Source organism: Acomys minous (assembly GCF_964271855.1).
Source record: "Acomys minous genome assembly, chromosome: 12".
Lineage (NCBI taxonomy): Eukaryota > Metazoa > Chordata > Mammalia > Rodentia > Muridae > Acomys > Acomys minous.
This window is the reverse complement of record NC_140493.1, coordinates 75,787,445-75,805,495: the sequence shown is the minus strand read 5'-3', so window position 1 is coordinate 75,805,495 and position 18,051 is coordinate 75,787,445. Positions and strand designations below refer to the sequence as shown.

At 48.5% G+C, this 18,051-nt stretch overlaps 1 protein-coding gene across 10 annotated transcripts in view; it reads left to right on the top strand.

Moving 5' to 3' along the window:
• The window catches only part of RFFL (ring finger and FYVE like domain containing E3 ubiquitin protein ligase), a 74,479-nt gene that overhangs the window by 36,038 nt on the left and 20,390 nt on the right, over positions 1–18,051 (top strand). Inside the window, exon 1 of one of the 10 annotated variants that reach the window (XM_084749896.1) lies at positions 11,867–12,189. The exons of the other annotated variants lie outside the window; for them this stretch is intronic. The gene's annotated coding sequence lies outside the window, so the exon portion shown is untranslated. Of the gene's footprint in view, positions 1–11,866; positions 12,190–18,051 lie in introns of those variants that run through there. 10 annotated transcript variants of the gene reach the window in all.

Sequence of the window (18,051 nt, the reverse complement as noted above, 5' to 3'; positions counted from 1 at the left end):
GAGCATCTTCACTCTTGGATGTAGTCACGTTCTGCTTGTTTGTTTTGTTTTCTTCAGCCAGTCTGTGCTTTATTGCTGTGGCCACTTCAGTCAGGTCTTGAGGGCAAACTTGCACAGCAGGTGCAGCCACCCTGTCCCCTGCTGCTTCTCAAGCTTCCCTTTGTGCTTGCCGAGCTGGAGGCGCTTGGCCCTAGTCTTCCTGGGTCACAGACCCAGAGGCTATACTTCCTGCCTGCCATTGTAGAAATTCCAGAAGTTTTCCTCTTGAATCTGGTTAATAGTGAGGACACCAGCCGTGGATTTGCAGGACTCGGGAACTTGGAGAACTTGGATGAAGTACTGACTGTCACCTTAGCAACTGGAAGCTGGGGCCGGCCTCACCTTCAGCTCCTCCTCCTCGCCTCCATGGCTGTGCAGCCAACTGCTTGGGCTTGGATTTTTTGGGACAGGGTTTCTCTTATAGTCCTGGCTGTTCCGGACTCACTTTGTAGACCTGGCTGGCCTTGAACTCATAGAGATCCTCCTGCCTCTGCCTCCCAAGTGCTGGGATTACAGGCATGTGCCACCATGCCTGGCGAGCATCACATTCTTTGTTTTATATATTAATACCACCAGCTACGACTTTATTCTCTTCTTGCCTTTGCTTTGTAAGATACTTTGTCTCTTTGGAGGGAGTATACACACTACGCACACAGATCTTATGTTAATTTTATGGGCCAGGGATTTAGTTTCTTCTGGTTCCTAGCTTGTCAGCTTTCTCCTCTTCCATGATATTTTGTTTGTTTGTTTGTTTGTTTGTTTTCGAGACAGGGTTTCTCTGTGTAGCCTTGGCTGTCCTGGACTTCCTTTGTAGGCCAAGGTGGCCTCGAACTCAAAGAGATCTGCCTGTGTCTGCCTCCCCGAGTGCTGGGATTGCTGGCGTGCACCACTATACCCGGCTTCTTCCTTGACGTTTAAATTCAGACTCTAAGGCTGATTTCTGGATTCTCAGTCTGGGTCCAATCCAGCTATCCAGTTTAGCCGTGGCTCTCAGGATTGCTAAGATTATTATTAAGACCGTCCTCTTCCTGCTGCCCACGTCTCACAGCAAATCCGGATACGTGTACTTATGTGTCCTTGGGCTCTCCCTTTGTTTCTTCTCTGCTGAGACTTAAGAGTGCCACCCTTCCTAAGAAATCTCCTCTGTCTGGTCTGTCACTTGGCCTTCACATCCTCCACTGAGTCTCGGAACAGAAGGAAGAGCCTCTTTTGTGTCACCTTCACGTCCCGGTGCATTTCCTCCCACTGGCTGTGGACACACTAACCTCACTGAGTGGCTCTGTGTGCTGACCTTTGTGTATCTACTACTGTGCAGTTCTGTTGCCTGCACACAGTAGGCATTGTGTGTCTGCCACTGACTGACATTGGTCCCCCTTTCCTTCCTCTCTGAGAAGCTCGCTGTGATCAGCTCGTGCGCTGACTCACACTTATCTCTGTCACTCCGTTTCCTCATGTAGATTCCGCCTGATTCTGCCTGATTCTCTCCCCCAGTGACAGTCACGTGTGGGTGGACCGCCTGCTGCTAGTCAGCTCTCCTCCATCCCCTGCCTTCCAGGAATCATGTGACTACTGTGGGAGCCAAGTGTGATTACATTAAGAGTGTAATGACAAGGCTGGGTATGAAGAACGGCCTTAAGGCTTATCAGTGGTTTGCTTTACAGTGGGGAAATCTCTCTTTTTAAAAATAATTTATTTTTATTTTATGTACATTGGTGTTTTGACTGCATGTGTATCTGTGTGAGGGTGTCAGATCCCCTGGGACGGGAGTTACAGGCAGTTGTGAGCTGCCGTGTGGGTGCTGGGAATTGAACCCAAGTCTTCTAGAAGAGCGGCCAGTGTTCTTAACCACTGAGTCATCTCTCCAGCCCCTCAAGTGGGAACATTTCTGACCCATGTTGAAAGGGAAGAGAAGGGAGAACCTCGGGTGCTAGCTTGAGGCATGTAATATTCCCACTATATGATGTGGAGTGTTAGAGGCTTCTTTTTAAACCAAAGAAACCTTTCAGGAAGCCGCAGGCACTTCCACCGACTGCTAATTTTGAATCTCTGAGGGTTTTTTTTTCTTTTCCTACAGCTGGAGGAAACATTAAAAAAGTGAGTGGAGTCCCACCCTCTTATTTTCCAGATGAGGAGACAGACCCAAAAGAGATTAAATGGCTTGCCCATCACAGTAACACTGAATGTGGTCTGGAGATCCTCAAGTGCTTGGAAAGCAGTGCAGTTACTTCATAGGCCTAGGGAGAGGGCTCTGCAGGCGTCTCACATTGGTGAGGCCACTGCAGTGCTCAATGGTAGTTGCTAGAATGTGACAGGTTAGGTCTGGGGCAGTGTGAACCACAAGGACCCTTTGGACTGTCTCAGCAACTCCTTTCTGGGGATCTGCTTTGTGGGGACCAGCTGACAGGAATCTGCTTCTTCTGCATTTGAAAGGGGGCCAAGGCTTAATTATAAAAACATTTCCAACTTTAATGGTTCTTTTTCCCAACCTTCATGTTCCATGTTTCGCTTTAGACTTAATTTCCTCATGTCTGTACCCGTTTGTGGCACATTCTCATTGCTTATTGCAGGTCAGATGTCAGTGGGAAGCATGGGGAGCCCAGAAAGTGTCTTAGACTGCTGCAGTGCTCACTAGGCGCATCTTTGACTTTAAATAGTAACGGATTTTACTCTGCAGTGAGCCAGTGGTCAGAAGCTGTGAAAGGTTACCTGTTGGTCAAAGGGCTGACATTGAGCTGCAGAGCTGTTGCAGTGTAAAGCTGTCAGCCCACCCCAGACAGGAAGTTGGGTTCAAGCAGACCCTTCACTGCAGCTTGAAACTTGCCGAGGGTTTGAGAAAAAAAAATGTCAAGACTTCAGCCAGGTGTGGTGGTGCACACATGTAATTATTCCAGCCTCTGGGAGGCTGAGGGAGGCCAAGACTTAACAGTGAAGCTGGCCTGGAGAAGTCTGCTCCCTGTGTGACAGGAAGACAACACAGTAGCCATTTACTTACTGCACAGTTGCCTTTTTTTCTCAGCCCTGTGACCCCCAGCCTGACAAGCAGCCACTTAAGTGGAGGAAAGTTTGAGTTTTTTTTTTTGTTTGTTTGTTTTTTGTTTTTGGCTTACAGTTTGTGGAGAGGCAGTCTGCCCTGGCAGGGAGTGCATGGTGCCAGGAAGATGCCTAGTCACGCTGCATCTGTGGCAGTAAGGAAGCAAAGAGTAGGCAGGAAGGGCCTGGCTGTGGAGCTTCAAGGCACATCCACAGTACTGACTTCCCCCTGGGGGGTGGGTGGGTGGGGGGCTCCATCTCTTTTAAGTGTCACAGCTTTCCATGGTGGCTCACGCCTGTAATCCTAGCACTCTGGAGGCAGAGGTGGGCAGATCTCTGTGAGTTTGACGCCAGCCTGGTCTACAAAGTGAGTCCAGGACAGCCAGGGCTGTTACACAGAGAAACCCTGTCTCGGGGAGAAAAGAGAAGTTTCACGGCTTTCCAAAACAGAGCCATCACCTGGAAGCCAAGTGTTCGAACACAGGACCTAAGAGGACATTTCCTGTTCAACCGCAGCACAGCTCTGGCCCCTGCACACAGCAGTCTTTCTTCTGGGGCCAGGACAGCCTTGAATTGACTGCTGCTGGCCAGCTAGCTACTCACAGAGGTGTGGGATTCAGTCAGGGATAGCTCTTTTTAAAATAACAATAGGAAAATTTAGCACATAATTCATCAGACTTGAATAGCAGGTTCCTTTTGTGAGGCCCCAGGATTCCTAGCACCTCTTCTCTCCGTGTTTTGACCGTGGTAGTTTACAAAGCCCTCTGGGTCTTTGGAAAGGTTTTTCATGTTTGAATTGAAAGTTTCCTTGCATAACGTGGGTTGAATCTAATGCTAGCCGCTCAGTTGTGCCTCCCTCCCCCCCACCCTCCCCCAAATCTCTGGAGAAGCTATTAAATAAGTAATTTGCCTTGGGGTCACTCAGCTGGTAAACAATCTGACAGCCCCCATTTCCTAAGCCCTACCCCCCTGTGTCGTCGCTTCCTACTGTGAAATCTGCTTTATTGCCTTCATTAGGGGACCAGATTGAGTGTGGGATAGCCACCTGCAAGGAGTCACCTTGGAATCTTTGTGGATTACAAGAACTGCTTATTTCAAAACTGATCCATTCTGCTGTCTCAAGCTATAATTAGGGGCAGGTAAAGGTCTTCTTTTTAAATTACCATTTGACTAAGAAATAAATTTTTATTGTCCTAAGTCACTGGCTACTAAAGAAGGCACCTCCTCGAGCAAGTTCCATTAACACCTTTAAAGCTGTCATTTCCTTTTGTTCCACTCTAGAATTGTTTGGAGATACTTAAGGACCAGCCAAGGTCACCGAGCCACAGTGTGTTAGGCACGGGAGGTAAACTTAAGTCATTACGTTGAACTGAGCATGCTCACAAGCACCTGTGCTTTCTAGGGAAAGGTCTTGAGTACATTTTTTTCCTGCCTTCAGTCTCCCAGCCATATTGCAAAGAAGTCTGTGTGCCCTTCCCCTTAATAACTCATGGAAAAATGGGTAAGAAAATAAATTAGGGGCGGGTTTGCTGGGCTGGTGGCACACACCTGTAATCCTAGTACTCGGGAGGCAGTGAGAGAACAGTACTTCCTAAAATCTGCACTGGGATCTTGATGTTATTAAGGGGTGTGGAATAGGCGCTGTTTTGTATTTTGTTGTGGGTTAGGTAGAGGCTAAGTAATTTCTGACGGCTAGATTGAGCGCAGGAGGTCTTTGGTAGAAGAGAACAGGATAAAAGTACAAAGGTGGTTTGTTGTCTATTTTGTGGTACTGGTGGGCTACAGCTAGACATCTCTCTTTTCTTTTGCTTTTTGGGATGGATGCTGGGACGTCACAGCTGGTAGGAGCAGAAGATGCTGCAGAAAGTCAGCATAGTCTTCAGATTGAGACCACACATCAGAGCAAAGCTAAAAGTCTGGGAGGAAGAAGGTGCTCCGTCTGACTTCCTCCCTTATGTGTCCAGCTGCAGTGTGGCTGCGGTGCGGGTGCAGCTGCGGTGTGGCCGCGGTGCGGGTGCGAGTGCAGCTGCGGTGTGGCCGCGGTGCGGGTGCAGCTGCGGTGTGGCCGTGGTGCGGGGCAGCTGCGGTGTGGCCGCAGTGCGGGTGCAGCTGCGGTGTGGCCGCGGTGCGGGGCAGCTGCGGTGTGGCCGCGGTGCGGGTGCAGCTGCGGTGTGGCCGCGGTGCGGGTGCAGCTGCGGTGTGGCCGCGGTGCGGGTGCAGCTGCGGTGTGGCCGCAGTGCGGGGCAGCTGCGGTGTGGTTGTGGCCGCGGTGCGGGTGCAGCTGCGGTGTGGTTGTGGCCGCGGTGCGGGTGCAGCTGCGGTGTGGTTGTGGCCGCGGTGCGGGTGCAGCTGCGGTGTGGTTGTGGCTGTGGTGCGGGTGCAGCTGCGGTGTGGCTGCGGTGCGGGTCAAGCTGCGGTGTGGTTGTGGCTGCGGTGCGGGTGCAGCTGCGGTGTGGCCGCGGTGCGGGTGCAGCTGCGGTGTGGCTTAGGTGCGGGTCAAGCTGCGGTGTGGTTGTGGCAGCGGTGCGGGTGCAGCTGCGGTGTGGCTGCGGTGCGGGGGCAGCTGCGGTGTGTCAGGGCTGGAGGTGTGAATTCTCACGCTGCCCTGAGTCCAGCGGAGAAGGGCCAAGAGAAGCTGTGAGTTGGCTGGACTGCCGAGAGGAAGACAAGTGGAAATTCCTGCAGTGGGGCAGAAAGGTGGAGAAATGTCCCAGCCTAGCCTGCAAGCAAGGACAGGCCACTTGTAAGTGGCTCCAGGAAGTTCTTCAAGGGGCTCCACACTCATGAGAGAGAGCCAGTGGGAAAGGCCATACAGAGAACTGAGCCTCTTGCCAAGAACTAGACAGAACTGAATTAAAAGTTTATTTTAGGCTTGTCTAAAGGAGGTTTAAAAAAAAAAAAAGGCAAAGAAAGGGTCTTTGTTTTCTAAAAACCTTGAAAAGCAGCGTATACTGGTTTGTACCTGGTGAGGTGGGAGAGTTGCTTGAGTGCATGAGTTCAAAACCACCCTGGGCGACATTGATTGCCACTGGGAAACAAAAATTAAAAAACAAAACAAACAAACCAAAAAACTTTAAAAACAACTTGCCTAGGCCAGCAAGATGGCTCAGATCCCTGGAACCTATGTTTTAGAAGACTGTCTTGGCTGCCCTACATTCCTGCAGTGAGACAGGAGGATGTGGAAGACCAGCAGGAAGAAGCCTTAGTGGGGAACGGTGCTGACTGCCACACCCAGTGACTTGAGTTTGATCCCCAGGATCCATGTAGTAGGAGAGATTCCTGGAAGTTTCCCTCTTACTGTACATATGCCCTGACACATGCCCATCCCAAGTGTAGTAAAATTATATATTTGATTTATTTATTATGTATACAGTAATCTTGCCTCCATGCACGCCTACACACCAGAACAGGGCACCAGATCTCATTATAGATGGTTGTGAGCCGCTATGTGGTTGCTGAGACCTCTGCAAGAGCAGTCAGTGCTCTTAACCTCTGAGCCATTGCTCCAGTCCTAAAAAGCCAATCTTTATAACCACCCTTCCCTGAGCGCACAGTATATATTAAGCTCTGGGGTAAATACTTGACCTGTGCATTTCAACCTTTTTTTTTTTTTTTAAAGAGACAGGGTTTCTCTGTGTAGCCTTGGCTGTCCTGGACTCACTTTGTAGACCAGGCTGGCCTTGAACTCACAGAGATCCACCTGCCTCTGCCTCCCGAGTGCTGGGATTAAAGGCGTGCGCCACCACGCCCGGTGCATTTCAACTTTTAAAAAATTATTTATTTATTATATTTTATGTGCATTGGTGTTGTGCCTACATGTATGTCTGTGTGAGGGTGTTGGATCCCCTGGAACTGTTGCAGACAGTAGTGAGCCGCCATGTGGTTGCTGGGGATTGAACTCAGGTCCTCTGGAAGAACAGCCTGTGCTCTTAACCACTGAGCCATCTCTCCAGCCTACATTTTAACCTTTCCAGTGATTCTTTTAATGTAGCAGATTCTATTGTTTGGAGGAAATGAAAATTTAGAGCTGTCAAGTAAAAGCAGGATTTAGGATTCTGTTCACTACGTTTGGCCATAGTAACTTGGGTGCAGGCCTCTTAGGAGAAGCAAATTGCATTGTTTGATCCTGATCAGAAGTAAAGCGTGTCCTTTTCCTGGGAGCCCTCTCTGCTGGTCCCTGGCTGCTTTAGTTTAATCCTGGCTCACCTTTAGTCTGCCAGCATGATGGTGTTTTGTGAACGCAGCTTCTTGAGGCAGAAAGTCCCAAAAAGTTTATCTGATGAGTCCTGTTTCCTGCTCAGGAGGACTGGAGGGAGCGGAGTCTCTTTAGTCCTGATGAGCTGTGCCATCAGTTTTGATGGAAGACGATCCTGCAGTAATTAAACTGCGCGTCCGTTTATTCTGTGCTCAGCCTCGTTAGAAGACTTCACTCCAAACTGGTTCCTTCTCTGATTGAGTCCCCCTTTGGGGCAGCGTGCCTGGGCTGAAATGAATGTGTGGGTTTATGCTGCAGTGTTCAATCTGTCATCCCTCCTCACCGCCACACTAAGAAGCAACCATTTAATTGGCCAGACCCCGGGGGTGATATTTTGGCACAGCTCCACTGGTAGGAATTACTTTTCCTTGAACTTCGGAGCAGATGCTGAGATCCCTCTGCAGATATTTGTCATAGACTAGTTGGAACCAGGGAGTTTCCAAGAACATTTATAACTTGTGATTGTTATGTATGTTTTTCAGTTGTTTACAACGGCTCCCACTTCAGGAATAGAGTTCACTTGCTGCTAGCAGGAAGTGTGGTCTCTCTGCCATCCTCATTAGTCGGGGTGTCGTTTTAACCCTTTCACGTCCCAAGACCCTCTAGTGTGCTATTGCCTGTGTCTTTGTTGTTGCTTCCTGTGTGGGCTGTGCTAGGTGGGACGGGCAAGCTCCGCCCAGCCGTATCGAGTCGAGTTGTGTGTATCTCTGATTCCTAGTGTTTGTTGGCTGTTATTTTACTTCTTTGTATCTCGTTTTATGTGTTTCTTTGCATTTTTGCAGTTCCCATCACAGCTTTATGGCAAAGAGCTTGGATGCCTCCAAGCCTTCTGCACAGGGAAAGAAAGGGAGCCAAGGCCCTGTTTCCCTCCTGCTCCCCCTTCCTGGTCCCCTGCTGCTGGGACAACCTCCAGCATTGGCATCAGTCTCTTACTTTCAGGGCTGTCTCAGCGATCTGAGCTGCGTGGACACTTACTCGGAAGAAGTATCTTCTTGTTAGTGGCTCAGGTCACCCCCAAAAGGCACTGCTGCTGTTACCTGGACTTAAGCCCCTTAATTTCCTGGTCGTTTTAGAATCATGATTGTGGATCATAAATTCTGACCTTTTTGTTTGTTTGTTTGTTTGTTTGTTTGTTTTGTTTTTGAGACAGGTTGTTTGAGACAGCCTTGGCTGTCCTGGACTCACTTTGTAGTCACAGAGATCCACTTGCCTCTGAGTGCTGGGATTAAAGACATGAGCCACCACCAGCTAAATTCTGACTTTTAAAAAAAGGTTCTGTTATGATGATGTGTACCATAAAACCAGCAGTAATTACGGAGAATAAAGCTGTGAGATAGGCCCACTCTGACTCCCTGTCTTATCTCCCATTCCATAACTAAAGGGGAAAAATACTTTGGGGAAGATTATACAAGTAATTGGCGAGTGGATTTGGTACAGTGCTGCTGGACCCCTCACCCTCCAGGATGCAGTCACCTGCAGTGCTGCCCCTCCCCTGCCCCTCTCTGATCTCCAAGTGATCTCCAGTGGTATCGCCAGGGAGCACTTCTAACAGATTCTCTAATGAGTTAGAGCTACAGGGAGCTGCTTGAGATGTTGGGAGAGCCCAGCAAGCAGGGGTGATCTCTGAGAGGGAAATGATGAGGGAAGGACAGTGGTCCAGGTTGAGGACACTGGAGAATGATGCTTAGCGCCAAAATAAAATTGGCAGAAACAAAAATAGGGCAGGGGTTGGAGAGATGGTTCAGTGGCTGAGGACCAGGGTTCAGTTCCCAGCACCCACATGGCAGCTCATAAATGTCTGTAACTCCAGTTTCAAGGGTTTTGACACCCTGACCATGCACATAAAATAAATCCTAAAAAGAAAAAAAAAAAAGATAGGGCAGCTCGAGCTAAGAACAGGAGAGAGAGGCCCTGAGTGCTGGGATCCCCATTAGCACTCAGTAGATCTGGTGGAAGCCCTCATTAATAGGTCAGTAGAACATTAAGTGCAGGTTTTCTTTGTTTTTAGGTTTTTGAGACAAGGTTTCTCTATGTAGCCTTAGCTATCCTGGACTCACTTTGTAGAGCGCATTGGCCTCAAACTCACAGAGATCTGCCTACCTCTGCCTCTCTTAAGTGCTGGGAATACAGGCGTGTGCTACTTTGCCTGGTTTTTTTGTTTGTTTTGTTTTGTTCCAAGACAGGGTTTCTCTGGATAATAGCCCTGGCTGGCCTGAACTCACTTTATTGAACAGTCTGGCCTCGAACTCACAGAGCTCTGACTGCCTCTGTCTCCTGAGTGCTGAGATTAAAAGGCGTGCACCACCACTACCCAGCCTAATTGCAGTTTTGAGGCAAATTAGAAACCTCTCCTTGGGCTGAGAGTGTAGCTCAGCAGTAGAGCACTTGCATAGAATGTGTGAGCTTCTGGCCCTGGCACTGCAGAACAAGCAGCCAGCCTCAGCAGTTAGGACAAAGGTGTGCAACAATGGAAACTGAGCGGCACCTTGGATATTAAAGGCTTTATCTTTAGAAGTGTGCCAAACTATAAAGAGTAGGAAGAGCAATACCTCCCAGGTGTTTAAGTTAAACTTACGGTTTTCTGTTCTTTTGACGAAAGTGCTCAGTGTTGAAAGTTTGGTTTGGTAGGTAGCTTTCTTTCCTTGATGTCTTTGTTTGTTTTGGGTTTTTGAGATGAGGTTTCTCTGTGTAGCCTTGCCTGTCCTGGACTTACTTTGTATTTTCTTGGGGTCTAGAAGAGGTGAGAGCTATAATGAAGTGCTTTCCTGTGGCCCACTTCCACTTCAGCTCCTCCACCTTGTCTTCTCTCACAGTAAAACCCTTCAGTCCCTCCGCCGGACGTGGTGGTACACGCCTTTAATCGCAGCACTTGGGAGGCAGAGGCAGGCAGATCGCTGTGAGTTTGAGGCCAGCCTGGTCTACAAAGCGAGTCCAGGACAGCCAAGACTACACAGAGAAACCCTGTCTCAAAAATCCAAAATAAAGAAAAAAAAAACCCTTCAGTCCCACTGTGCCTACAGGCAAGTGGGTAGTGCTGGGGTGCTGCTCAAGCAGTCAGGTAATTTGCTCTTTGTCTCACCCAGTAGCTGTATGGCCCACTTTCTTCATTTTCACTTGGGTTAGTGTAAAATTAAGTTCTCAGTGAGACATTACATACATGCACAGCATAGCATGCATTAGGCCTTTTGGAACATTCTTTTTCTTTCTTTCTTTTAATATATTTATTTGTTTTATGTATATGAGTGCTCTGTCTGCATGTACACCTGCATGCCAGAAGAGGGTGCCAGATCTCACTATAAATGATTGTGAGTCACCATGTGGTTGCTGGGAATTTAACTCAGGAAGAGCAGTGTTCTTATCCACTGAGCCATCTCTCTAGCCCCCTTACTTTGTTCTTAAAAAATAAAATATAAGCCAGGTGGTGGTGCCTTGAATCCTAGAGGTAGTGAGTTTGAGGCCAACCTGGTTACAGAGTGAGTTCCAGAGCAGCCAAAGCTTAGAAACCCTGTCTCAAACAAGCAACTGGAAGGTATATATATGATAGGTTGGGTGGATGGATAGCTATTTTTCCAGGACCACTGAGGAACCTCAGGTGTGAGTAATTCTTCCAGTTTTTCTTTTGCTGCTCAAAACAGTATCACAAAAGATCTCTGCCAAGGCTCCAATCCTTTGCATTGAAGTATTTGGCTTGGGAGTAGAAAGGAGCCGCCAAGGCTACCTGTGCTAAAGACAGAGCGTGACTTTGCCTGGAGCCTCTGGAAGCTAGCTAGTATGGAGGGAAGCAGAAATCCTTACCAACCCCTTGTCCAGTAATGCTTATGCCTAGCACTACCGTGTGTGTGTGTGTGTGTGTGTGTGTGTGTGTGTGTGTGTGTGTGTGTTCGTGTTCTCACTTAGCCTTGAACTTCTTTCGATCCCCCTGCCCGCCCCCCTCTGGCAAGTGCTGGGATTACAGCCTTGGGCTGCCACCCTTGATTGCCCTCCACTCTTTTTTGGGGGAGGGGGCAGGGAGATTCCAGACAGGGTTTCTCTGTGTAGCCTTGACTGTCCTGGACTCACTTTGTTGACCAGGCTGACTTCGAACTCACAGCGGTCCGCCTGCCTCTGCCTCCCGAGTGCTGGGATTAAAGGTGTGTGGCCCTCTGCTCTTTATGGAGGGTTGAAAAACTTAGCACAAATATGATTTCTCCATGCAGAGCACTTCCTCTGCGGTCAGCCTGGGTGATGTAGAAATGTTTATTCCTGTTAGTGGGAAGCCCAGAGGCTATATTCAAGTATCTTCATTCAGTATGACTGATGCTAAAACCAAATTCAAACACATCATTTGAGCCGGGCGCATGCCTTTAATCCCAGCGCTTGGAGGGTGGGGTATCGCTCAGCATGGAAAGGCCTCAAAGTGAGTTCCCAGCTTATACAGTCTTTGTTGGTTATGTCTGGCCTGTGTAGTACTTCATCAGGATCTTTACTCAGCTGTGGGTTCTAAAGTTCCACCATACTCTTGTTTCCTCTGTGACTTAGATGTTCTGAGTTCTTTATTCTGAAATAAATATCTCAGGCTCAGAGAGCACATGCTCCGATTGCTGTACACCCAGCATGTGAGGCCGGTTGGTAAGATGGCTCACTCCGCAGGGTGCTTGCTTACAACCGCAGTAGTCACCTAGTTGATGTCCACTGTGGTGTCACCAGCATCTTAAATCTTCCCAAGTCAGGGTTAGATGCCCCAGGCAGGTTTGCTAGAAAAAATACTAATTGCAACCCTGAGATTCTAAAGTCTAACAGCTTCGGGGAGTTCAAGCTTCTTGCCTGGTGAACTTATTTTTAAAAGCAAGCAGTCTTCCAGGTTGAGAGATGATTTTAAATTTCAGGTGAGTTCTCTTGAACAGGAATTCTTTATCATGTGGGCAGTATAGTCAACCAGCTGTGTCCCAACCCTGTCCCACACAGTACCAGGTGACCAGGGAGACCAAAAGGAGTCACTGAAACAGCCGTTGCCATTTTAGAATTGTAGCACAGTTTAGTAATGTCTTCCGTGTGCTGTCTGTCAAATATTTCACTATTGGTTGGGTGCTTTTCATTACTTTCGTGCTTACAGTTTCTACCTCTGGGACGTATGCAGACTTTAAAATTAAGTAGGGGCTGAGTGAGGAGACAGCTGAGTTGGTATAGGGCTTTCTTCAAATCACAAGGACCTGCGCTTAGGTCCTCAGCACTAATGTAAACGCCAGGTACCGCTATGTGCATCTTTAATCCTAGCCACAGGAGAGGTGGATGCAGGCGGATCTCTACAGCTCGCTGGCCAGCCAGTTGTTGGCCAGCTCCAGGTTCAGTGAGAGACCTTGTTTCAAAAAGTAATGTAGAGGGGCTGGAGAGATGGCTCAGCAGTTAAGAGCACTGCCTGCTTTTCCAGAGGTCCGGAGTTCAATTCCCAGCAACCACATGGTGGTTCGCAACCATCAATAATGTGCTCTGATGCCTAATAATAAATAAATTTTTAAAAAATTACAAAAAAAAAATAAGGTAGAGAATGATTGAAGAAGACACCTGATGTTAACCTCTGGCCTTTACACACATTGGTACTCACGTGCACATGCGCCCTCCCACACTGTGCACACCCATACAGCAGGTACATATAACGCACACACAATCTTAAATTAGTTACCCTTCAGTTTTTTCCATGAAGGATTTTTCTTTGCTGTAAATATTGAGAATGAACTCTTGGTCCTAAGGAGAAATAATGAGAGTTCACCATCTCAGCTGTGCTGATAAAATATTAGTGTTGAGGGGCTGGAGAGATGGCTCAGTGGTTAAGAGCACTGCCTGCTCTTCCAAAGGACCCGGGTTCAATTCCTAGCACCCACATGGCAGCTCACAACTGTCTGTAACTCCAAAATTTGACACCCACACACCAACGCACATAAATTAAAATTAAATAAAATATAAAAAAAGTATTAGTGTTGAAAAAATATTAGTGTTGTCTGACCACACAGTCTCTTCATCCCACAGTTTGGGTGTCTAGAGTCGCATATTATGAAAGCAGTGAAGGAAAGTAGGCGGTAGCGGGCAGCATGTTTAAATGGGGAGGGTTCCAGAGACAGGGTCAGGCTTAAGCCCTGGGGGAGCTGTCCAGGCAGAAGACAGCCTGGAACCCTAAGAACCTAAGGAAGGAGAGTTGCTCATAGATAAAGAGCTGCCGGAGTGGAGGGGGTGTTGCGTTGCCGGGCATCTGCAGCTTAAGAAATGGTGAAAGCCACCTGAGGTTAAGGAACTGTAGTAAACTCTTGAGAGCCAGTTTGATGTATAAAAGAATTAACTTTACAGGGGTGGGCTCAAAATGGTTTCTTTTTTGTTATTACAAATTGTATATATGTTACTAGGTGCTTAAGAAATTCCATATAAGGTGGTATGGTGGCACATGCCTTTAATCCCAGCACTTAGAAGGCAGAACTCTGTGAGTTCAAGGCCAGCCTGGTTTACAGAGAGAGAGAGAGAGAGAGAGAGAGAGAGAGAGAGAGAGAGAGAGAGAGAGAGCGCTAGTCTCAAAAACAAACAAGTCCTGAATAAAGCTGCATGTGCCTGGTGGCAAATGGCTTTAATCCCAGCCTATGGAGGGCCAGAGGCAGGAGGATCATTACACGTTCATACTGCAGTGAGTACCAGGACAGCCCAGGGCTACCTTGGTTCAATGGTTTAACCAGTTTTGCTGCTCTTCTGCAAACCCTGGGTTCCATAGCCAGTGGCTCTTAACTGCCTGTAATTCCTGTCCCAAGGAAAGTTGATGCCATCTTCTGACCCCTTTGGGCATTGCACTCATGTGCTCATACAGACGAGCAGGCGCACACACTACACATAAAAAAACCGATGTAAAAGGAAACGATATTAGCAGAAGCCCCTGTGCCGCCTCCCATCTGTCGTCCCCTAAACACTGCCTTAGTTCCCGATTTTGCTCTTTGTGTCTTGCTGGCTCGCCCAGGCTGACCTTAAGTTCATGGGCTCAGGTGATTTAACTGCCTCAGTCCCCCAAGTAGGTGGGACTGTGGGAGATGGCACCTTGCCAGGATACGCTGTCCTTATTTCTACACTAGACTGCCTTTCCTACTTTTAAATGCGATCACTTAGTTATATGTCCATTTGTGCCTCTTTAAGTCAGCGTGAGACCTGTATAAGATTTGTCTGTATAAATATAAGACGTGCAGATAAGATTTGTGTGTACATCTCATTGTCATCGTATAAACATAGCTTGCTTCTCTGTTTTGCTGTCATGGGTTCCGACTGTTCCTAGCTTGGGGTTATTATAGTAGAGTAGCGCTTCCATGGGTATTTTTGTGATTTCTTTTGGTGAATGCATTATACTTAGGAAGTAGAATTGAAAAAAAAAAATGTGTATTTGTATGTGTGACACACAGGCTCTCACATGTATGTACACGTTGTCCCCCCCAGCCCTTTCTGGTGCCCACCTGGTTCCAGGTGGCTCCTCCTCCCCCCAGCAGTGTTAGACTCCGAGTTGCTCTCCAGCCTTATGAACGTTGGTTGGACTTTCTTCCGTTTTAACTGTGCCAGTGGGCATTTGGTGGCAGCACACTGGCTGGAATTTGTACTTGCCTTATGACAAGGAAAGGTTTTTAAAAACCCGGGGGATCCTGGAGCAGGCCAGCACATTGCCAACCAAGTTCTAAGAGTCAGAGCCCAGAGTGGGGCTCAGACTCACTTCTGAGTCCAGGGTCCTGTGCTTAGGGGCGGGCTCTGCTACCCACTTTCTGGGACTTTCAGTAACTTGTTTCTTTGAACCTTGGTTTTCTTACCTGCAAACAGACTGATGTGCCTGGTTGGAATTGCTGGAGCTGATAATGTTAGGTGAAGCACCTGCCTCCGCGCCTGGCAGGGAAGAAGGGTTTCTTCAGTCGGTGACTGCTCTTTCCTCACTTCGTAAATCCATAATTACTTACCAGTTGCTTCAGAGAACCTTGACTACGCCACAGGGATTGGGCTTCCATAGCATTTCCCGGGGAAACCTTCCCTACTGTACTTTAATTGCCTTTTAAGGATAATATACAAGACGAAGCGCAACCCGTTCTGTATTAACGATCCACAACACCGGATACTTTGCCTTATGCACTTAGAGCATAGATGCTGTCAGCCATTCCAGGAATACATTAGTGGCCATAGGTGTGCCACCCCGGGATAAACTAGGTGACTCAGCCATTTGATGATTTGCTCTGAGGTTTGGGGGATACTTTAACTGGGTAGTTTTAAGGGATCTTTGTAAGGTCGTATACAGTGACTTCCCTATGAATGTGTTAATTCCCGGATGTAGCTGTTTGCAGAGCTCTTGCTGCAGGGCTGCTTTGGTGCACAGAGCGGTTAATTAAAATCAGAGCAGATGCCATGCAGTCCTCGGAGACATTCCCGCCTTAGATTTTGGTGGCTAGTGAGGTGGTTTTGGAGCACCCACTCCTTTCAAGTGAGGGGGTTTCTATCCCCACTCCTCCCAAGGGCACGCCCGTGACAGCCAGTGATCCACTTTATTTGCCTTGGGCAGGTGTTGAAAACAGAGGAATGCTTTAAAATTACTTAGGAATCTAGTTGTTTGTTTGTTTGTTTTGAGAAACCATATTAGCTGCCCTCTTGCCGTTATGATTGTACCAAGCCCACCCCCAGGCAATTGTGCTTTATTACTAACACCATGGTTTTCCTCTTCTGCATCAGAAATACCAGCATGTTTCATAAGGTTACGGACCCCGCCTGCTCGCTAGGCACGCTTGGCCTCTCCTGCAGCCCTGCAGTGTTCCTCCGGAGCGGCAGTTTCCTCGCCCACTTCCCTCGCCCACTTCCCACTGTGCGTCCCCTCCTGCCCTCCATGCGTGGGGAAGCTTCAGCAACGCACAGGTGTTGGAGGATTAAACCCCAGAATCCATCTTCTCAGAATAGGGCTGGGGAGTAAGATCTAGAAAGGGGTTCACAGGACAGAGACCGGAGCTTTCCAAAGTGTCCTGTTTCCCACTCCCCATAGCTGGTTCCCTGGTTAGTTGGAGTCAGATGTTTGTCTGGGGGGAGGGGATCAGAGCTTGCAGAGTGGCCCTGTCAGTCAGCATGACAGCCTCTTGCCCCGGGAATTTAGCGTGAATGGAGTTGTTAAGTTGCCAGCTTACCAGCTCGGTCAGAAAGTATGTTATTTAAACTGGCCACATTAGCAGATGTTTCCTTTCTGATACTCAGATGTCTCAGTGAACAAAAGACTAGTCCCCTGACTTAGTTTGGACTTGTTCTGTTACACTGAGCCAGGTGTGAGGTGTTTTGACACTGCTACTCTTGCCTCTTGCCACCTCTGTTCCATATTTAACCTTCCCTGGGTGCACATACCAGATGGATGTGGACCTGTGGGGTCACAGCATGGCGTGGTGAGAGACAAGGCTTCTCAAGGGGCCGTCTGCTCCCTTTCTTACAGGGGATGTTTAGAAGAGGCCTTGAGGTCGGAGAGAATGAGGCAATGTGGAGGAAGCTAGGCCGCCATGACTCCCAGCTGAGAAGTGGGCCTGAGCCTGTACCACCACAGTGGCTTATGGTAGCTGGCGTGTCTTTCTGGGTCCCCAGCTCTCGTGGTTGAGGGCCTTATCCAGTCCCAGCGCCTCAGCATGGTGGCTGCTTCCCAGATGCTCACGCACTGAGGTGGAGTGCAGCACGCAGCCTCTGCGCTCTGCTCTGTGTAGGTCTGCTGCTTACACGGCAGCGCCCTTACCTCTTCCTTCGTTTGTTTGTTTTTAGGAATCCTTACCTCTTTGTCATGATGGAGATGGGGATGAGCCTAGGTCCGTGTGCATGCTAAATACTCTGCCTCTGAGCTGTTACCCAGAAATAATTTCAGTAGTCCAGTCTGTCCCCCTCCTTTTCATCTTATTCTTTCACTTTTCTGTTGTTAATGCCAACAGCTTCTTTTTGGTTCTGGCTGCCTTCATCTCCGTTCATGATGGGGAAAGGGATGGCTGTCCTTTGGCCAGGAGCGAGCGAGCCCCTGATGACATACAGTTCCTTGCCCTGTTGCCCTTGCTCCCCTCACTCACTGATGGCTGATGAAGTCTATGTGCCTGTGCTTACCCTAGTGACCTTGGGTCCTCTCCAGCTACTGTCTCTCTCTTCCTTCCAGATAGCTTAGCTTACCCTTGCAGTATCTCACATTCTTATTTCTCACTCCTTCCTGTGGTCACCAGTCAGCTGCTTTCCTCCCATACTGCTCAGGCAGAGCACACTCACGCTTGGTTAAAACAGAGAGGCCTTTGGACATCTTGAGTTCCTCACTGTGTTCCTTTCTCTGGGTTACTTGACAGCACTGTTCATTTCCGTTCTCCCACCTGTGAGCACGCTCTGCGCCTCCCTGGTTGGCTGTCCTCTGCCCTCCTCAGAGCCTTACACCCCCAGAGCACCTGATCAGTCTCTCACCCAACTCTGGCTCTATGCAGTTCCAGTACGTCAAACATTCTTAAACCCTTATCTTCAGCCTAGACGTGCACACGTGGACACATGCCTGTGCCACGGGTGTGAAACTCAAGTTTTATCATCCTAACTCACACCTACCTACACGTGCTCTCTTCTGAGGATGTCATCTTAGTGAGTGAGCCCATTGGTTACCCTGGTGTGTAGGCAGGAGACCCTTAGACTGGCCCTGTACCCGCCTCTTCCCCCTTTTCAGTTATTTGGCATATCTTGCTGATTCTGTCAGAGATCTACCGGCCTCT